Raw genomic sequence first — 17,317 nt, forward strand, 5'->3', positions numbered from 1 at the left:
CACCGGGCTGGCTCTGGTAGGATGGCCATTCTTCTAAGCGTGACGTCTGCTCCCTCTTTTGTAAAAAAATCATGACCATCCAAAAAGGCTTGCTTGCTTTGGCACTTCCAGTTAGCTGGGGTTGGTGGTGCAGACCTACAGAGCATGTGTGACTGGCACAACTTTTACAAACCAGCTGGCCAGCCCTGGTTGGAGACCCCCACCTGCCCAAGAGAAGCAGTTTAGGATGAAGTGACTTGCCCACATGAGATCTGTGGCAGAGTCAGGGTCAGATCCCATAACTTCCAAGCCCCAGGCTTGCTCCCTTTCTCTGGACTATGCTGATTCCCCACCACCAAAAAAGCAGGTGATATAGACTCAGCGTGGGAAGTGTAGTCAATCAAAGTGAGGCTCTGTTACTCTCCTGGGTCAGTGGGGAGCCAACCCCCCTCACTACAGTACAGGTGTCACTGGTTGCTGGGGAATCAGTGTCCTCTCTCCAGGGTATCCGTCGGGCTTGCACCTGGCTGGGGATATAACAACAGTTTATAGCGCGGGCTGTGGCTCCAAGCAGAGCAAGAGAATCAATCAGCTCAGGCCGAGCCAGAGGAGGGAGGCAGACTGTCGTCCACAGCTTTGGTTGGGTGGCAGGGGGATGCAGGCCCACCCATTCCACTGTGTCCTGGCCCAGGCCCCTAACAGTGGCAGAGTGGTCTACCACCAAGCCAACAGGGATCCTGACTGCAACATGATGATTGTCCGTGTTGCAGCCAAACAGGGGTCCGTGATCCCTGGTCCACCTCCACACTCCCCCTCCGGTGTACCTGGCACTGCAGGAGAGCGTTCCATCCGACTGGAGCCTCTGTCACCATGTCACTCCTCCAGGGTCAGGTCAGGCAGCGGTCTGGGCAATCCAGACTAATTGCCAGCTTCCGCCAGGGTCAGTCAGGGGTCTGGACCAAACGTCAGCATCTTTCAGGTCTACTGCTGCCTCCTAGCACAGGCGCTCAGAGGATGTCTTCCGCTTCTAGTAGCTGTGTTCCAACTGAGCCATCTGCTCCATTCTGTGTACCAGCAGCCATGCCCCTCTGCTTCTGGAGCGGGGCGAGACTGGCCTAGCTGCATGCACCAGGGTCCGGTGAAATGTATCTGCCCAACTCCAGCTCAGAGGGGAGCCAACTTGTCTCACAACAGGAAGATTTTTGGGCCAAGATGGCTCCCAAGTTCATGCTTTAAAATGTGTTTACACCTTAATCCAGCAGAGCACTGAGGTACGTGCTCAACTTCAAGCACATAGTGTAGCTTCCTTGGAGAAAACAGAACTGCTTATATGCTTAAAGTGAAGTTGGTATTTCAAGGCTTTGCTCAGTCACGGCCTGAGAGGCTGATCCAAAAACTGCTGAAATCATTTGGAATCTTTCCATTGATTCCGGCAGACTTTGGACTAGCTCACTGCCAGCTGACCCAAACTTCAGTGGTACCCAATCAATGAGACTTCTGAGCAAATATTTGAGTTAATTACATACGTTCTATTCCATCAGCATTGCAAAAGACCTGTCCTGACATGCTTTATATGCCTGCACAAACACAACAGCCCACAGGCTGGGTGAGCTCTGGCAGTGGAAGCTTTCACAATGGTAAGTCAAAGTGTGCACATCTCATGCTTTCAAAGGACACGGTCTGTATTCACAGGCATTTTTGTTACTCTTTGGGCTCGTGACAGATGTTTGTGTGTGTGGCTGATTTATGTAACTTTTGAGGAATATCTGGTGGGGTCTGTAAAGGGAATAAAAGGCTGATGGTAATTCTATGAGAACACCAATGCTAGATGATGCTTGTGTATGTTAGTCGCGCAGCTAAACCTGTTCTTTTGCTGCTGGGAGGAGAGACCACTGAAGCGCTTTGTTTGTGCTGGCACCTAGCTACAAAAAAAGAAAAAAAAAAAAACCTGGGCCACTTTAAAAGCCCCTCTGAATCTACAACCAGTCAGAATTTCACTTTTCTGATTGACACCAAAGGGTTGACTTTAAACTGTTCCCCCGGTGTTCAGTCCATATCAAAATGGAACATATCTTACTCTGGCACAAAGTAGTAGTCAGATTGACACAGATTAATAGATGATTTATTCCAGCATCCTCTCTCTGACAGTGACCAGTAGTAGCTGTTTCACAGGAAGCTGCAAGAAACCCAGATATGGACAATTATGGAATAACCTGCTCAGAGAGGAAGCATCTTCTCAACCTCAACTAGTGGCTGATGTATGCCCTACTTTGTGATGGCTTATATCCCATACACATCTAATTTTGTTAATGTAACTCCAAATAGTTTTATTACTCGTGTCAGCGTGTAACCCTTTCTAGAATCTGACTTCATGCTTGGCCTCAGGGTCTTATGGAGGTGAGGGCTGCTGTAACTATTGACTGTCCATGTATGTTCTTTAATCAGTTTTAAATGTGTTGCTGTTTTAATTGTAACAGTCCTGCCAGGCACAGTTGGCAGCAACAGTGGCTGGGGTCAGTATCTCGTGGTTCCTTTCCAATAATACAGTACAACACAAAACCACCTTGAGCCCCTGCCCAGTCAGCTGGCACCGTTAGGTGACTCGAAAAGGCAATAATTCTCCTCTTGCAAGCACAGAGTCTGTGTGCAGCCAAAAGTGCTGACGGAAATGAGGGAAGTAAAACCACCGCAAACAGGGCTCCTAAACATCAGCTAAAGACCCAGCCCAAAAAAAGCTGGGCAATGTCCTTTCCCCAGCCCTAAGTTCGTAAGTCCAGCAACCAAAAGTCCCTTTAACATGCCTGTCCCCTCTCTGCTCCCCACTCACAATTGTTGTCCTTGGTCAGAGCAGACCCAAAGTTCAGAGATCCGTGTGCAGAGTTCCCCTCTCACTCGAGTCAGAGGTGGGGCAAGGCGGCTCTTTATTCACTCTGCTTCCTGGGCACTCACTCACCATGACTCTCTGCCAGCTGCCCTGCTGGCTCTTCCCTGGAGCTCTCTGCAGAGCTCTGCTCCAGTGCCCTCCAATCTCTCCCTTGCCCTCTGGTTGCTGCACCTCTCCACCAGCCATCCTGCACTCCCCAGTACGCATCAGAAACACTGTCCCAAAGTAGGTCTCATACTTAGACGTGTGCGATTTCAGCTCCATAGCATGAAGAGGTGAAGTACCTTGAATTACTCACAGGTGTGGTTTTAGCAGACCTCCGCCCTGGGAGGGGGGGTGCAGGACAGGCAGTTTCGTCAGATTTAGAAACTGCATTCACTTTGCTGAAATCGATGCTAATACATAGTGAGTCATCCAGCTTTGGGACTGACAGGACAGGAATTGGTGGGGGTGGGATGAAGCCCTTCCCTATGACTTCACCAGGCTTTGTTTCAATGGGAGGTCGTGCCAAGAATGTTTTGGAGGAAGGAGGGAAAGAGCACCGGCTCGAATGCCCCCTCACCCCAAGATGGGTTGTACTGACTGATTCTGGTTTCTGTGCTGACAAGTCTGCTGTGTCCATGCCAACTAATAAACCTCTGTTCTCCCTGCAGAATGGGGTGCAAGGCTGGGGACCCCACCCTCCATAGCAGCCATCCTTTGGATTTTGCTAGTTTTTGCTTATGGTTGAGGTTCTTTCTGAGGGGTACTGGGCTTACTTTTAGGTCGTCTTCAACATGGGGTCCTGGCTCTGGGTTAAAAGGAGCAGTCCTACAACAAAAAAATTTCAAAAATAAAATAGAAAGAGAAATTTCTGAGCTGCAATTCATTTGCCAATTTGATTCCATCAACCAAGGACTGAATAGAAAGTGGGAGTGGTTGGCCCATGACTAAAGCAGTTTCTCTGCTCTTGATGTTCACACCTCCACATTAGCAATTGATAATGGGCCACATCCCCCCTGACTGAACTGACTTGTTTTCTCCTCTCTTGATGTTCACAGCTCCACATTAACTTCTCATAATGGGCCACATCCATCCTGACTGAACAGACCTTGTCAGCTCTGGCCCTCCCCTTCACTAAGACCCCCTTCTTTAAATCCTCCTCTGAAACCACTCCACTCACGCATCTGATGAAGCGGGTCTTTGCCCACGGAAGCTCATGCTCCAAAATTATGTGTTAGTCTATAAGGTGCCACAGGGCTTCTTGTTGTTTTTGAAGACACGGACTAATTGGGCTACCTCTCTGATACAATATAACAAGTTTCAGAGGAGTCGCCATGCAAATCAGTCTCAGTGAAACCAAGAAGGGGTTTGGTGGCACCTTAAAGACTAACAAATGTCTTATGGCATCATCTTCCATGGGCTACAAACCACTTCCTCAGATGTTCAAAGAGAAAGAAAGGCAGGAATACAGAGATGGGAGTGTACCATCAGTGGTAATTAAATCTGGGTGGATGTGGCACACCTCCAACTTCCATGAGAAGGTGAGAGTACCTGCTGGAGAAATTAAATATTGTGCTGAGTGAGACATTCCCTGTCTGTTTCTGACTGAAAGGCGAAACTACTGAACTGGAATTCAGATGCAAATTTGATACCTGAAAATGGATCTGAATAACAGGGGCAGTTGGTGGCTTGTGAAGAGGAGAAGCTCTCTTGCCCCATAGTCTATGCTCAGGATGGAGTTTGTAGACCCAGAGAGCAAGTCAGTGGATTTTTTGGTACCACAGTTCCCCATCGGTAACATGGGAATAGTAACAACAATCTTTCTGCACGTCTCGTCCAGTTCGGTTGTCAGCTCTTCAGGGCAGGGACTGTCTCTATCTTGCATTGCTATTGTTGTCTACTTCCATGGAGATCACAGCAGATAAAGGATGGATTTGACAGTGCAGGTTGAACCTCTTGTCCAGGACTCCCTAGACTGGCAGGAGCACACATGTTGCTGGAGCAGGGAGCCCCAGTCACAGAGATAAGTAGGGGCTAAGGGCTCAGCCAGTCTGGTAGGCAGCCCCACTGGCTGGGAGCAGAGCCATGGGGCACCCTGCTGGCTCAGGGTACAGAGCCACTGCTGGTACCAGGTGGGAGTCCCAATGGCCAGGGATATTGAGCAGCTGCTGGTCCCATGTGGGGAGCCACCACCACTGGGAGTGTGGAGCTGTGGCCACCCTTAAACCGGGAGCTTCTGCAGGCAAGGAGCCCCACTGGCTGGAGTGGGTGCCCCAGAGTAGCCTGACCTCCTCTGGTCTGGCAAACTCCCTCAGACAGGAAGACTCAGGTCCCAAGGGTGCCAGACCAGGGAGGTCCAACCTGCAACTTGTTGGCTGGAATCTGCCACAGCTGGCATTTGAGTATGGTCACCTGTGAGAGCCAGGGCATCCGTGGTGAGTTAGCATACACCACATAGATACGTTGATTCCAGATACGTAACGGCCATAAGTGGAAGTGCATAACTAGGATTGACTTTAAGGTCTAGAGTAGACCTGGCCTGAGAAATATATGCTGCTCTATGAAATTGTGTCTTCTTGATTTTTGTTTCTAGGCATACCAAGATTTCTTCTGCCTCTCTGTGTTTGAATGCATCGATTTTTAGTCCCTATCCATTGAACATTCTTGCCATCTCTCCCCCTTACAGAAGTGCTTTCTGGTTTTCCTCCTTGTCGTTGGCATCTCGATGACACTGTGTGATGCATACTGTCATTTTCTACAAAACGACCCACTGAAATCTACCAAAGGTAAGAATCCCAAACACTCTCTCTGAGTGGATCTAGGTTACCCCACTGCTGTTGAGATCAGGCAGGAAAGGGATGAAGGAGGGAGCAGGAGGGGAATGCCGAAGACCTCCAAAATTATATATTTCACATGAGAGGCAGTAGGCAAGAGAAGAATGCAAAAAGCCTCACAGAGGGCAGATATCTAATGGCTCCGGCTGAAGCCAGTCGCTTGTGTGTTCTGGTTCTGTTTAGTGACAAGATCCCCTTCCTTTTCAGTGCTCGTCCAAAGAATCAAAGAACAACATGACAGAATTTGGTCGAGAATTTGAATGTGGGAGGCTGCTTGGGTGAAAGTGATCATGAAATCATAGAATTCACAATTCTAAGGACTGGTAGGAGGGAAAATAGCAAAATAGAGATGATGGATTTCAGGAAGGCAGATTTTGGTAAACTCAGAGACCTGGTAGGTAAGATCCCATGGGAGGAAAAACTGAGGGGACAAACAACTGAGGAGAGTTGGCAGTTTTTCAAAGAGACATTATTAAGGGCCCAAAAACAAGCTACTCCCCTATGTAGGAAAGATAGTAAATATGGGCAAAGACCACCTTGGCTTAACCAGGAGATCCTGCATGATCTCAAACTAAAAAAGGAATCCTATAAAAAATGGAAACTAGGACAAATTACAAAGAATGAACACAGGCAAATAACACAGGAATGCAGGAGTAAAATTAGAAAGACTAAGGCACAAAATGAGCTCCAACTAGCTACAGGCATAAAGGGTAACAAGAAGGCCTTTTACAAATATATTAGAAACAAGAGGAAGACCAAGGACAGGGTAGGGCCATTGCTCAGTGAGGAGGGAGAAACAGTAAAGGGGAACTTGGAAATGACAGAGATGCTTAATGACTTCTTTGTTTCGGTCTTCACAGAGAAGTCTGAAGGAATGCCTGACATAGTGAATGCTGGTGGAAAAGGGGTAGAGTTAGTTTTTGAAATAAAAAAAGAGGAAGTTAAAAACCATTTGGAAAAATTAGATGTCTGCAAGTCATCAGGGCCGGATGAAATGCATCCTAGAATCCTCAAGGAGCTGATAGAAGAGGCAGCTGAGCCGTTAGCTCTCAGTTTTGGAAAGTCATGGGAGACAGGGGAGATTCCAGAAGACTGGAAGAGGGCAAATATAGTGCCCATCTACAAAAAGCGGAATAAGAACAACCCAGGAAATTACAGGCCAGTCAGCTTAACTTCTGTGCCAGGAAAGGTAATGGAGCAGGTAGTTAAGGAAGTCATCTGCAAGCACTTGGAAGGTAGTAAAGTGATAGGGAACAGCCAGCATCATTTTGTAAAAAACAAATCATGTCAAACCAATCTGATAGCTTTTTTTGACACGATAACGAGACTCGTAGATAAGGGAGAAGCAGTGGATGTGGTATACCTAGACTTTAGTAAAGCATTTGATACGGTCTCGCATAATATTCTTATTGACAAACTAGGCAAGTCCAACTTAAATGGGGCTGCAATAAGGTGGGTGCATAACTGGCTGGCTAATCGTACCCAGAGAGTAGTTGTTAATGGTGCTCAGTCCTGCTGGAAAAGCATAACAAGTGGGGTTCCGCAGGGGTCTGTTTTGGGACCAGTTCTGTTCAATATCTTCATTAATGATTTGGATATTGGCATAGAAAGTACGCTTATTAAGTTTGCAGATGATACCAAGCTGGGAGGGGTTGCAACTACCTTGGAGGATAGGGTCATAATTCAGAATGATCTAGACAAATTGGAGAAATGGTCTGAAGTAAACAGGATGAAGTTTAATAAAGATAAATGTAAGGTGCTGCACTTAGGAAGGAATAATCTGTTTCACACATACAGAATGGGAAAAGACTGTCTAGGAAGGAGTACAGCAGAAAGGGATCTAGGGGTTCTAGTAGATCACAAGTTAAATACGAGTCAACAGTGTGATGCTGTTGCAAAAAAAGCAAACATGATTCTGGGATGCATTAGCAGGTGTGTTGTGAACAAGACACCAGAAATCATTCTACCGCTCTACTCTGCGCTGGTTAGGCCTCAGCTGGAATATTGTGTCCAGTTCTGGGCACCCCAATTCAAGAAAGACGTGGAGAAATTAGAGAAGGTCCAGAGAAGAGCAACTAGAATGATAAAAGGTCTGGAGAACATGACTTATGAAGAAAGGCTGAAAGAATTGGGCTTGTTTAGCTTGGAAAAAAGAAGACTGGGGGGGGACATGATAGCGGTTGTCAGATATCTTAAAGGGTGTCATAAGGAGGAAGGAGAAAACTTGTTCTTCTTGGCCTCTGAGGAGAGAACAAGAGGCAATGGACTTAAGCTGCAGCAAGGGAAGTTTAGGTTGGACATTAGCAAAAAGTTCCTAACTGTCAGGGTGGTCTCAAGTACTGGAATAAGTTGCCAGGGGAGGTTGTGGAATCTCCCTCGCTGGAGATATTTAAGAACAGATTAGATAGATGTCTATCAGGGATGGTGTAGATAGTGGTCGGTCCTGCCGTCGGGGCAGGGGACTGGACTCGATGGCCTCTCGAGGCCCCTTCCGGTCCTAGTGTTCTATGATTCTATGAATCCAAACGCTAAGGAAGGGGCACGAGACTTTCTCCACGTAAGTGGCTGATGAAAAGAACCCTTGGACAGCAATACCACATGTGCAGGATTGCTAGTGAGTTTGGAAGTGATGGAGTGATGTGGACACCAAGTTTTCAAGGAGGACTCCCACTGGAGCTGACGCTGGAATGCATTATGACGGCAGGCAGCGGCCTCAGCTCTCTGCTGCTCCACGTCAGAAGGGCAGAAAAGGAAGTGATAATAAGCTTGTGCTCTCACAGGGGTCAGCGAGGCTGCAGTACCACTCAGATGAACACAGGAGTAGAACTACCTAGATTTCAGCCGCACCCTCTCGACATGTGCCCATCAGCCATTCGCAACACGCACAGAGACGTTTCAGTGTTTAGTAAAGTCCTGACACTGAAGGGACGGGTTTGGGTTTTTTTGTATTGTTGCAGGCTGTGTTCAACATGGAAAGGTGCATTCATTTGGCACTGCTTGGCTCGACGACTGCCACCGATGTGAATGCACCCAGAACGGAATACGTTGTTGCTCCATGTAAGTCCCACAGAACCTGTAGCATCTTTCCAGGGGGAAAACCACCTATTGCTCTCCCCAGCTGCCCTTTGAACACACAGATTCCCAAAGTCACAGCTCCACCATGAGATCTTTTCTGCTGGTTGGCTCAACAACTGCATCATCCCCAGATTATGCCCTACACACTAGTGTTAAAGACAGCGCTGCTGGAAACTAACCAACTAACTCTCCCTACTGCCTTCATTAAAAATGCCCCAGGACTTTTGATGACCAAAGAGGAAGTATAAGCCAGAGTTTAGTGTTTTAGCCAGGACATGGGGACCTGAGTTCAAGTCACTGCTCTGCCACAGATTTCATATGTGATCTTGGACAAGACACACTGTTTTCTCTCTGCCTCTGGCTCCTATCTGTAAAATGGGGGTGATGGTACTGCCCCACTTCACAGAGGCATGATGAGGATAAATGCCCTGACAAGGGAGTCACAAGGAGGAGGGAGAAAACTTGTTCTTCTTGTCCTCTGAGGATAGAACAAGAGGCAACAGGCTTAAATTGCAGCAGGGGAGGTTTAGGTTGGACATTAGGAAGAAGTTCCTAACTGTCAGGGTGGTCAAACACTGGAATAAATTGCCTGGGGAGGTTGTGGAATCTCCATCTCTGGAGATATTTGAGAACAGGTTAGATAGATGTCTATCAGGGGTGGTTTAGATAGTACTTGGTCCTGCCATTGGGGCAGGGGGCTGGACTCAATGGCCTCTCGAGGTCCCTTCCAGTCCTGGTGTTCTATGATTCTAAGTCGTGCACCTTGGTGATTACTACTCCAAGCTCTCCCCTGCAAAATAGACAGAGCAGCATATGAAGCTGCTAGCTGAGCTATTACCAGGAATGGGAAAATTTCCTTTGCAAACTCATCTCCTGTACAAGAAACATGGCCTCCAGCTTTCAGAGAGGGGCTCAGATTCCTGGAGTTCCATTTGCATTTTTCTAGCAGTGTTGGTTTACGCCAGGCCTGGAAAGGAGACGATGCAAATCAGTGGCAGATTAGCCATTGGCTTTCCCACATAGCTAACTGGAGCTCCATGCACTGACCTGCTCCAACCACCCATCCAGGGCTCCTGAGAGGGAGTGGGGCCAGGGCAATGTGCCCACCTGTTGCTCCTGCTGGGGAGCAGGGGAAAATCTCACAGGCTGACCTCGTTCCCCAGGGGAGCTTCAGGCTGAAGGGATGGGTAAGGGCCCCTACTTCCTCAGGCCCAGGATCCACTAAAGCATCATCTGCCTCTGTCTGTAATGCCTTAAAAACGCCCTAAGGCTGCTGGGCCAACTTCTCCCATCCCCAAACTGCTCTCCCCTTTTCTCCAAGAAAGAAACAAGGGCCCAATGCCTTTCCCTTGGTCCATGACTTTTACAGCCTTCCACTCAGGGAACAGAAACAAAGCCATGTGACTAAAATGCCCAGACAGTAGGATAATGAAAACCGAAAAACAAGCAAACAAAACACACACATTTGGAGAATATTCCTAGGGGGAAAATTTGTTTGCACACTGTTTGTCAATGTGACAAAGAATGAAACAACCTGACAAAGTCAGGCTTTGTTTAGGAGCAGTAAAAAGGAACCAGAGAATCAAACCCTTAGCTAGAAAGCAGCTCAGCCCGCTTTTATGCCCCTCAATACAGACTTATTGCTGTCACCCCTGGAGTTTGTTTGCTGCTCATTCTTACCCCCTTTTGCTTTTTTCCCTCCCACTGACAGCTTTCATTCACCCAGGGGGTACGACAAGGAGAAATGTGAAAGCATTTTCGACAAGAGCAGCTGCAGCTTCGAAGTTGTGGAGAAGGCCGACCACTCGAAAACCTGCGAGGTCGGGGGCTGGGTGGGTTAATTACGAACCCAGTTCGCATTTCTCAGCATAGCGCCTCTCCTTCGCCTTCGATAGATCAGAGGTGCGCAGAGTGGGGGGCCTGAAATTTCATGAGGGTACGGGCACAGCATGATCAGCTGTGGGGGTCTCAGGCTCATCCATCTCATTAAAAATGTTGAAATCTACTACAGTTTTCATGTCTGTCTTCTCATTTCCACACCGATTAATACAGGTTTTGCATTCCACAGGCTTATTTTCTTACATATGCCAAAAGGGCGTGTGATTTTTTTTTTTTTGGTTTCATATGAACATAACCGAAATTTCCATCAGTTTGGATTACATTAGACAGGCTGGCAGAGGGTTCTGTTAATTGCACGGATGAAAAGTGGGGCCTGACCGAAAATGCTGTAGATGATCAACAGCAGAATGAGTTTGTTCTTCAGAGATTCAGGAGGGTCTTTCAAGCAGTGCTACGAATAGCTGGTTTTCCTTCTTGTTGTGTGGCAGTTCAGTGTGGGAGAATAAGCTGCAGCTGACTCTATATTGTTCCCTGCATTGACATAACTGAGCTTTGATTGCATGAGAAAAATAAATTCAGATGAAGCGTCCGCAGTCGCTGAGTGTCTTCTTAATAAGAGCTCAGTAACAGCGGGACTCCTTCGTTTGAAGAGCATGCACTGATTTCGGCTGCTTTGCTAATCAGGCTGGGTGAATCAGCGCCGGGAAACAATAAGCAGCAGCCCGTATTTCCTGAACCGCCTCCGTGCCCTTTGTCCAGATTTATGGATGTTCTTGGAGGGTCCATCCACCCCTCCAGTGCGGCCATATTTCTTTCCCACTTAGCCACCACCTGATTGATTGCAAGAGTCAGCAGGTACCCGGACCCAGCATCATACATATTCCTTTTGTCCGTGCCAGGTACCAGGTTTCCTACTGGCTATGATTCTGAATGGACTCCTCATTGTCATTCACCAGCGAGACCCAACTAAGGATGTTGGCCAAACATCAGCACTTCAGTTTAAGGAGCACCCAGCTAGCTGGGAATATGATGCTGCAGGCTGAACCTCTCTAATCCGGAACTCTCTCATCCGGCGATATCTAGAATCCCATATGATTTTACTTAGCTGGGTGGGGCCAAGTTCCCACGGTCCCACAAAGTTTGTTTCCAGCCACCAGTCCTGGCTGTCAGTGTTCGGGGCCGTTATTTAGCTGTAATTGACCCCTCAATGTCTTCTGAGAGCCCAGGCAGCAGTGGAAGTGTTGGCAATGTGCTAGACTTGTAGTATCCAATACACTGGTCACTTGCCACGTACGGTGAATGGAACAGCCCATGGTGGCGAATCTGAGCTCTGGAGCCATATACAGCTCTGGGAGCCTTTCAGAGCCACACAGGCGAGTGCCCTCCGCCTGTTCCCTGCACGTGCCTCAGTGCATGGATGCAGCAGTGGTGGGGGTTCCTGAGGCTCCTGCCCCACTGTGGCTCAGGCCCCTGCCGCGGCAGCTCTGGTAAGTGGTTGTGCATGGGGGGGGGGCAGGGTGCCTGGCTCTGGGGGAGGGGGAAGGCATTTATTTGGGGTGGGGGGGTGTAGCGAATACAGAAGGACGAAAACCACAAGGGTGGCAATCCTTGAATTACTATTGGACACCGCAGTGCTAGACAATATTGACCTCCTGGGGTGTGGCAAATCTCTTTCCCAGGTCCTGAGGGTGCCACATGAGAGAGATTCAACCTGTACCACATTCTGCAGTTGCTGTGTCTGCAAGTGGTACTAGCCATTGCATCTGAGCAAGCTCTGTTCCTTTGCTGGCACGAAACAAGCTTGGCGTCAGCTGTTCACTAGCAACAGGACCCAGGTATGTTGGGTATTAGGAGTCACTGCTCCTTTCGGACTGGGACGGCTGGATTCTTGCATGCATCCTCTACTCATTGTGTTGATATTACCACTTAGTGCTAGTCTTGGCAATAGGGAGGACGCTTCTTATGCAACCCCTGGGCCTTTGAACCTAAGCCTTGACCTTGGGCCTTCCAACTCATGGATTATCCCTGCCAACAGCTGTGTCCAAGCTTTGTGGAGGGAAACCGAGTTTCAGGCATCTGGAAATTCTGGATCAAAAATCATTATGGGTCCAACCTGAAAGTGACTTTTTTTTTTTTCAGTGACTCAGAAATGCAGATTTATTTTATTTTGGGCCGGACAAAAGATTTGCTCCACTCCACCTGCGATAGAATTTAGAAATCCAGAGCTGGACTCCAAGAGCTGAGGAGCAGGTATCACCTGTTCATCCCCCATATTCCAGTACTGAGGGCAGCTAGATGCAAACCTCCCCCTGGCCCCCAGAACAGGGATGTGACCCCAGGTCTTCCACTCTTCAAATAATACCCTTGCCACCTGATTCTTGTCGGCGGGGGTGGCCCCTCTCTGATTTTCACACTGAAGTGGTTCTCCCTTTGGCTAAACACTTCCGTATTTCTTGAGGTAGAAAGACATGCTAGTGCCTCTAGGCTGGGTGCTCATCTGGGATGGGTGGGTATGTGCCTGCCTTTCCTGTTCCAATGACTATTTATTTGTACAGAGAGGAACAGTGTCAACAGAAGAGACTGAGGAAGCCCCACACTAGAATACACAATAACGCAGGGGTTACAAGATGCATCAGGATTGCAGAAGACCTGAGCCCAGAGCCCTGCTTTAGAGTGGGGATTTGAACCTGGGTCTCTCACGTGCCTGCCAGGTCCCTCACGTAAGGGGACTCTCCCCAGCTTTGTGAATTCACCCGGTGTGCAGTGCTCGGCCTGAGTGGCGGAATGGGGTGTTTGCACTGAGGGGAACTGTGTTTGGGCAGGGGGAGGATGTTGGGGCCTTGTGGTGGGGTCCAGTCTGAGCAGGGTGGGGCGGGTGGGTGTTTGGGCTGAGTGGGCAATGAAGGGATCTTCAGGCCTAGTGAGGTTTGGGAGGCTTTGTGGGGTCAAGGGGGCAAACAAGGGGTGGCTGGAGAGGTTTCCTGGGCAGGGCCAGCTGGAGAGCTCGGGCTGGAGAAGTCAGGGCTCGCTGTGGGCATGTGCCACATGTACAAAAAACTCCCAGGCCTCTCGAGATTCCTGCCTATGGGCCTGACAGGGGTCCCTCTGCACCGTTACCTCTGCTACAAAGAGCGCAGGAGCCAGCGGCATCACATAAGGCTTTGAGCGGGAGCCAGGGACACCTGCTGTAGGTGAGAGCTTCAGGATCACAGCTCAGGGTGTTGCCTCACCCCTGGCTCCGTCACCAGGGATCAGGCATCACTTAGCAGCTTGTTTTGCTCATTGTCCACCCTTCCCCGGGCAGGCGTACTCAGCAGGTGCCACCAGGCCACTGACGCGCAGTAAAATTTCCAGCATGCTCTGGAATCAATAAACTGCTCTGAACATGTAACAGCTTCTACTGGGTGGTGCCCAGGGTGAGGGTTTACTGAGGGAAGGCAACCAGGAAGGAGAAAAGAACCATTACAAGGGCAAACAGACCGTTGGACACACCACAAAGCAAAGAATGAAACAGACGGCTCCCAGACTCACTGGGTCCTGGCTGGCCTTCCCAGACACCCGTCCCCTAGGTCTCAGAACGTGACCCTCGTATCCTAGCAGGGCTGCCTCCCCTCCATCGAACCACGCCACTGCACTGGCAGAAGCTCAACTTCTGTGACAGCGACTGTCAAACAAGAGGCCAAACCTGCCCACGGCATAGCATGCCAATGGAAGGGGGTCGGTGAAGGTACAAGCGGTTCCAGGGAAGGCAGGAGAGCATTCTGAGCTTCTATAGCCAGGAATCCAAAGCTAACCTGTGCTATCACTGTACCGATAGGCCCCCCACTGAGATGTGAGGAGGTCTCAGCAAATACAGCGAGAGACAGGCCCTGCCTCAAGGCACTCACATCCTGCACAGACACAGGCCGGAAGGAGAATGGAGGCCTCAGAGGCCGGTTGACTTGCCCAGCTCTGCTAGCAGGCCAGTGACAAAGACACAAAGGGAACAGAAGTCTCCTCAATCCCACGCCAATGCTCTCCCCACAGGCTACCCTGCCGCCTCTGGCACTAGCTGGGCTTTTCGTACCTATGCACCATTTCCATGTGCCCATCGCGGCCTGTGGCACTACCAGGGGTGACCTTCACCTTGCAGGTGGAAGGAGGTTGTATGTGAACTTTGGGTTGCTTAACTACTGCATTCAGCTTCACAGAGCAGCACCTGTCCCTGATGCCTGGACCGGCAGCAGGAGAAGGGCTAAAAACGATGTGTAGCTGGCTCTTGCAGTACTAGACACTTCCAAATGATACATCTACCATGGATGGCTGGGTGCCCCCATGGCTCCCCCATCTCACCGACACGGGCCCAGAGAGGGAAATAACACCACTGAGCCCCAAACTAGTCCATTTCTGCATGCCAGGCTCCATGCCAGCCTGGTGAGTGAGCACCCCGATCTACAGGCAGAGCAGGAAAAGGAGAGTTTGGGGTGATCACTGCAGGGATCGGGAATCTTTCCTTCCACTCAATGTCCCCTGCAGACACTTTAACTAGGGCTAACCATTCTGCTCAGAGGTCGCACAGTTGCTTTATGACTGGATCCCTGCATGCAACCTCCACTGCTTGGGCTGCAAGGCTAGTGTTTTATACATGCCTCGAGACTAGGGATATCTTGGTGGTAAAGACTACTGAGGATATGAATTAGTGCATCTGCTAGTCCCGATAACTTTTGACTGCAAAACCCCCCACAGATGTCTTCCAGCTCCATCTTAGACACATAGGCATCTTTGCCATTTCCTTCCCAAACTTTACATTCCTGCTGATTATTGACTCAACATTTTAGTGACGTACACCCACAGAAGCTCATTTTGCATAAACCTCTCTCACAGCTATTTGCATTCATTGTGTTTGTCCAAGGACTGGCAATGCAAACAACGTATCTTCACCCTTATACAAGTTTAAGTAACTCATTGTATTGCAAATACCAGCTTCCCACAGGCTGCCTGCTGCTTGGAGGCCAAAGACTTTGCAAAAATCATAAGATCTCATGTTTCACATCTTACAAAGTGTCAGGGCTGTCTCCCCACTCTGACACTCTGAGTGGACTTGTTGACTATCGGTCTCGTGCCAGTATTTAGCCTTAGATGGAGTTTACCACCCACTTTGGGCTGCATAAAACGCCATCTAAGGCTAAATACTGGCATGAGACTGACAGTCAACAAGTACCGTAAGGGAAAGTTGAAAAGAACTTTGAAGAGTGAGTTCAAGAGGACGTGAAACCATTAAGAGGTGTCCGTGGACGGTGTGAGACCGGTAGCGGCCCCTGGTGCACCGGGACCGGGTCTTCTTGGAGATGGGTTATTCTGAGTGTAGCGAGTGGTAGCCCCTTAAAAACATGGGAGGGGTAGCTGAGTTGGTCTGTGTCTTCAAAAGCAACAAGAAGTCCTGTGGCACCTTGTAGACTAATAGATATTTTGGAGCATAAGCTTTCATAGGCAAAGACCTGCTTTGTCAGATGCCTACAAAGAGCAATCAGCCCCTCACTGACCCAAGGCTGACCGCTCATTCTGCGGTCGGAGCTAAACACGCCCTGTCTACACTAGAGATCAGACACACAGTCACAGTAGAGGGGAAGCCTCTATTGTGGGACCTATTGTCATGGAGGTCCTGATCCTAGTGCTGATATGGCTGTAGAGGAGTGAAGAGGCAGGTTTGCTCACTGTGGAACTGACAAGCAAGAGGTTTTGGTTTGTTTTTATCTGGAAGGCACCAAAAATTTGGAATTTCTACATCAAAGTGGTTTGAGCATTGGCCTGCTAAACCCTGGGTTGTGAGCTCAAACCCTGAGGAGGCCATTTAGGGATTGGGGCAAATAGATGCCAGAGATGGGGCTTGGCCCTGCCAAGAGGTCAGGGGATTGGACTAGATGACCTCCCGAGGTCCCTTCAAGCTCAAGGAGATGTGTATCTCCAGTTTAAAAAAGAAATCCTTATCCTTAAAAGGGAAATGCCCTGTTCCCTGGGATTATCATGGAATGGACTAGAAAAATCAATGATTCCGTCTAGAGTGAATGTGTGTGCTGTGTCCAGAGCAGCTCTTGCTGCATAGGAAGGAGAGGACAGAACTGAGAGGGCGGTGGTCTAGAAATCCCTTAGATGATTCCAGTTCTGGAAATATTTAGAACCATGCAAACAGAGGGAATATACAACCATTAATCCCAAAATTCACTTTCAGATGTACAAGGTGGTGTGCTTTCTCAGCACACGTCTTCAGGAGCTTGCAAAAGCTTGTGGAATGCCTAAAACATTGGCCAAAGATTGAAAACGAACAGAGGCCAAATTCTAGGCTGGTTTGTACTGTGCAGCCCCATCAGAATGGCAGGCAGAATTTCACAGGGTCTCGCTGAGGACAGGTTTTGCAGACCATGTGGCAGTTTCTGTGGGATGTGTAGATTTATAAATGAAGGGAGAATGTTCTGATTCAGGTTTTTTGCTCTCTGCAATTGGCTCATATTTCCCTGTCTCCCTACTGGGGAAGAGGCCTCAGGCTGGGAGACCATTCAGAGTAATCTCGGTGACTTGCTCACTGATGTTTATATTGCTACCTGTGTGCCTCTTTGGAACGATTTCCTTTCTGAATTTTGTGATGTGGACCAAGATTTTTCCTGGATTATAGCTGGTAAACATTGAGAAGCCACCTAATTCTTGCCCCAGGACTTCTCTCTCCTTTCCAGAAGGGCTTCCTGCTAGC

This window comes from Carettochelys insculpta, chromosome 7, assembly GCF_033958435.1.
Source record: "Carettochelys insculpta isolate YL-2023 chromosome 7, ASM3395843v1, whole genome shotgun sequence".
NCBI lineage: Eukaryota > Metazoa > Chordata > Testudines > Carettochelyidae > Carettochelys > Carettochelys insculpta.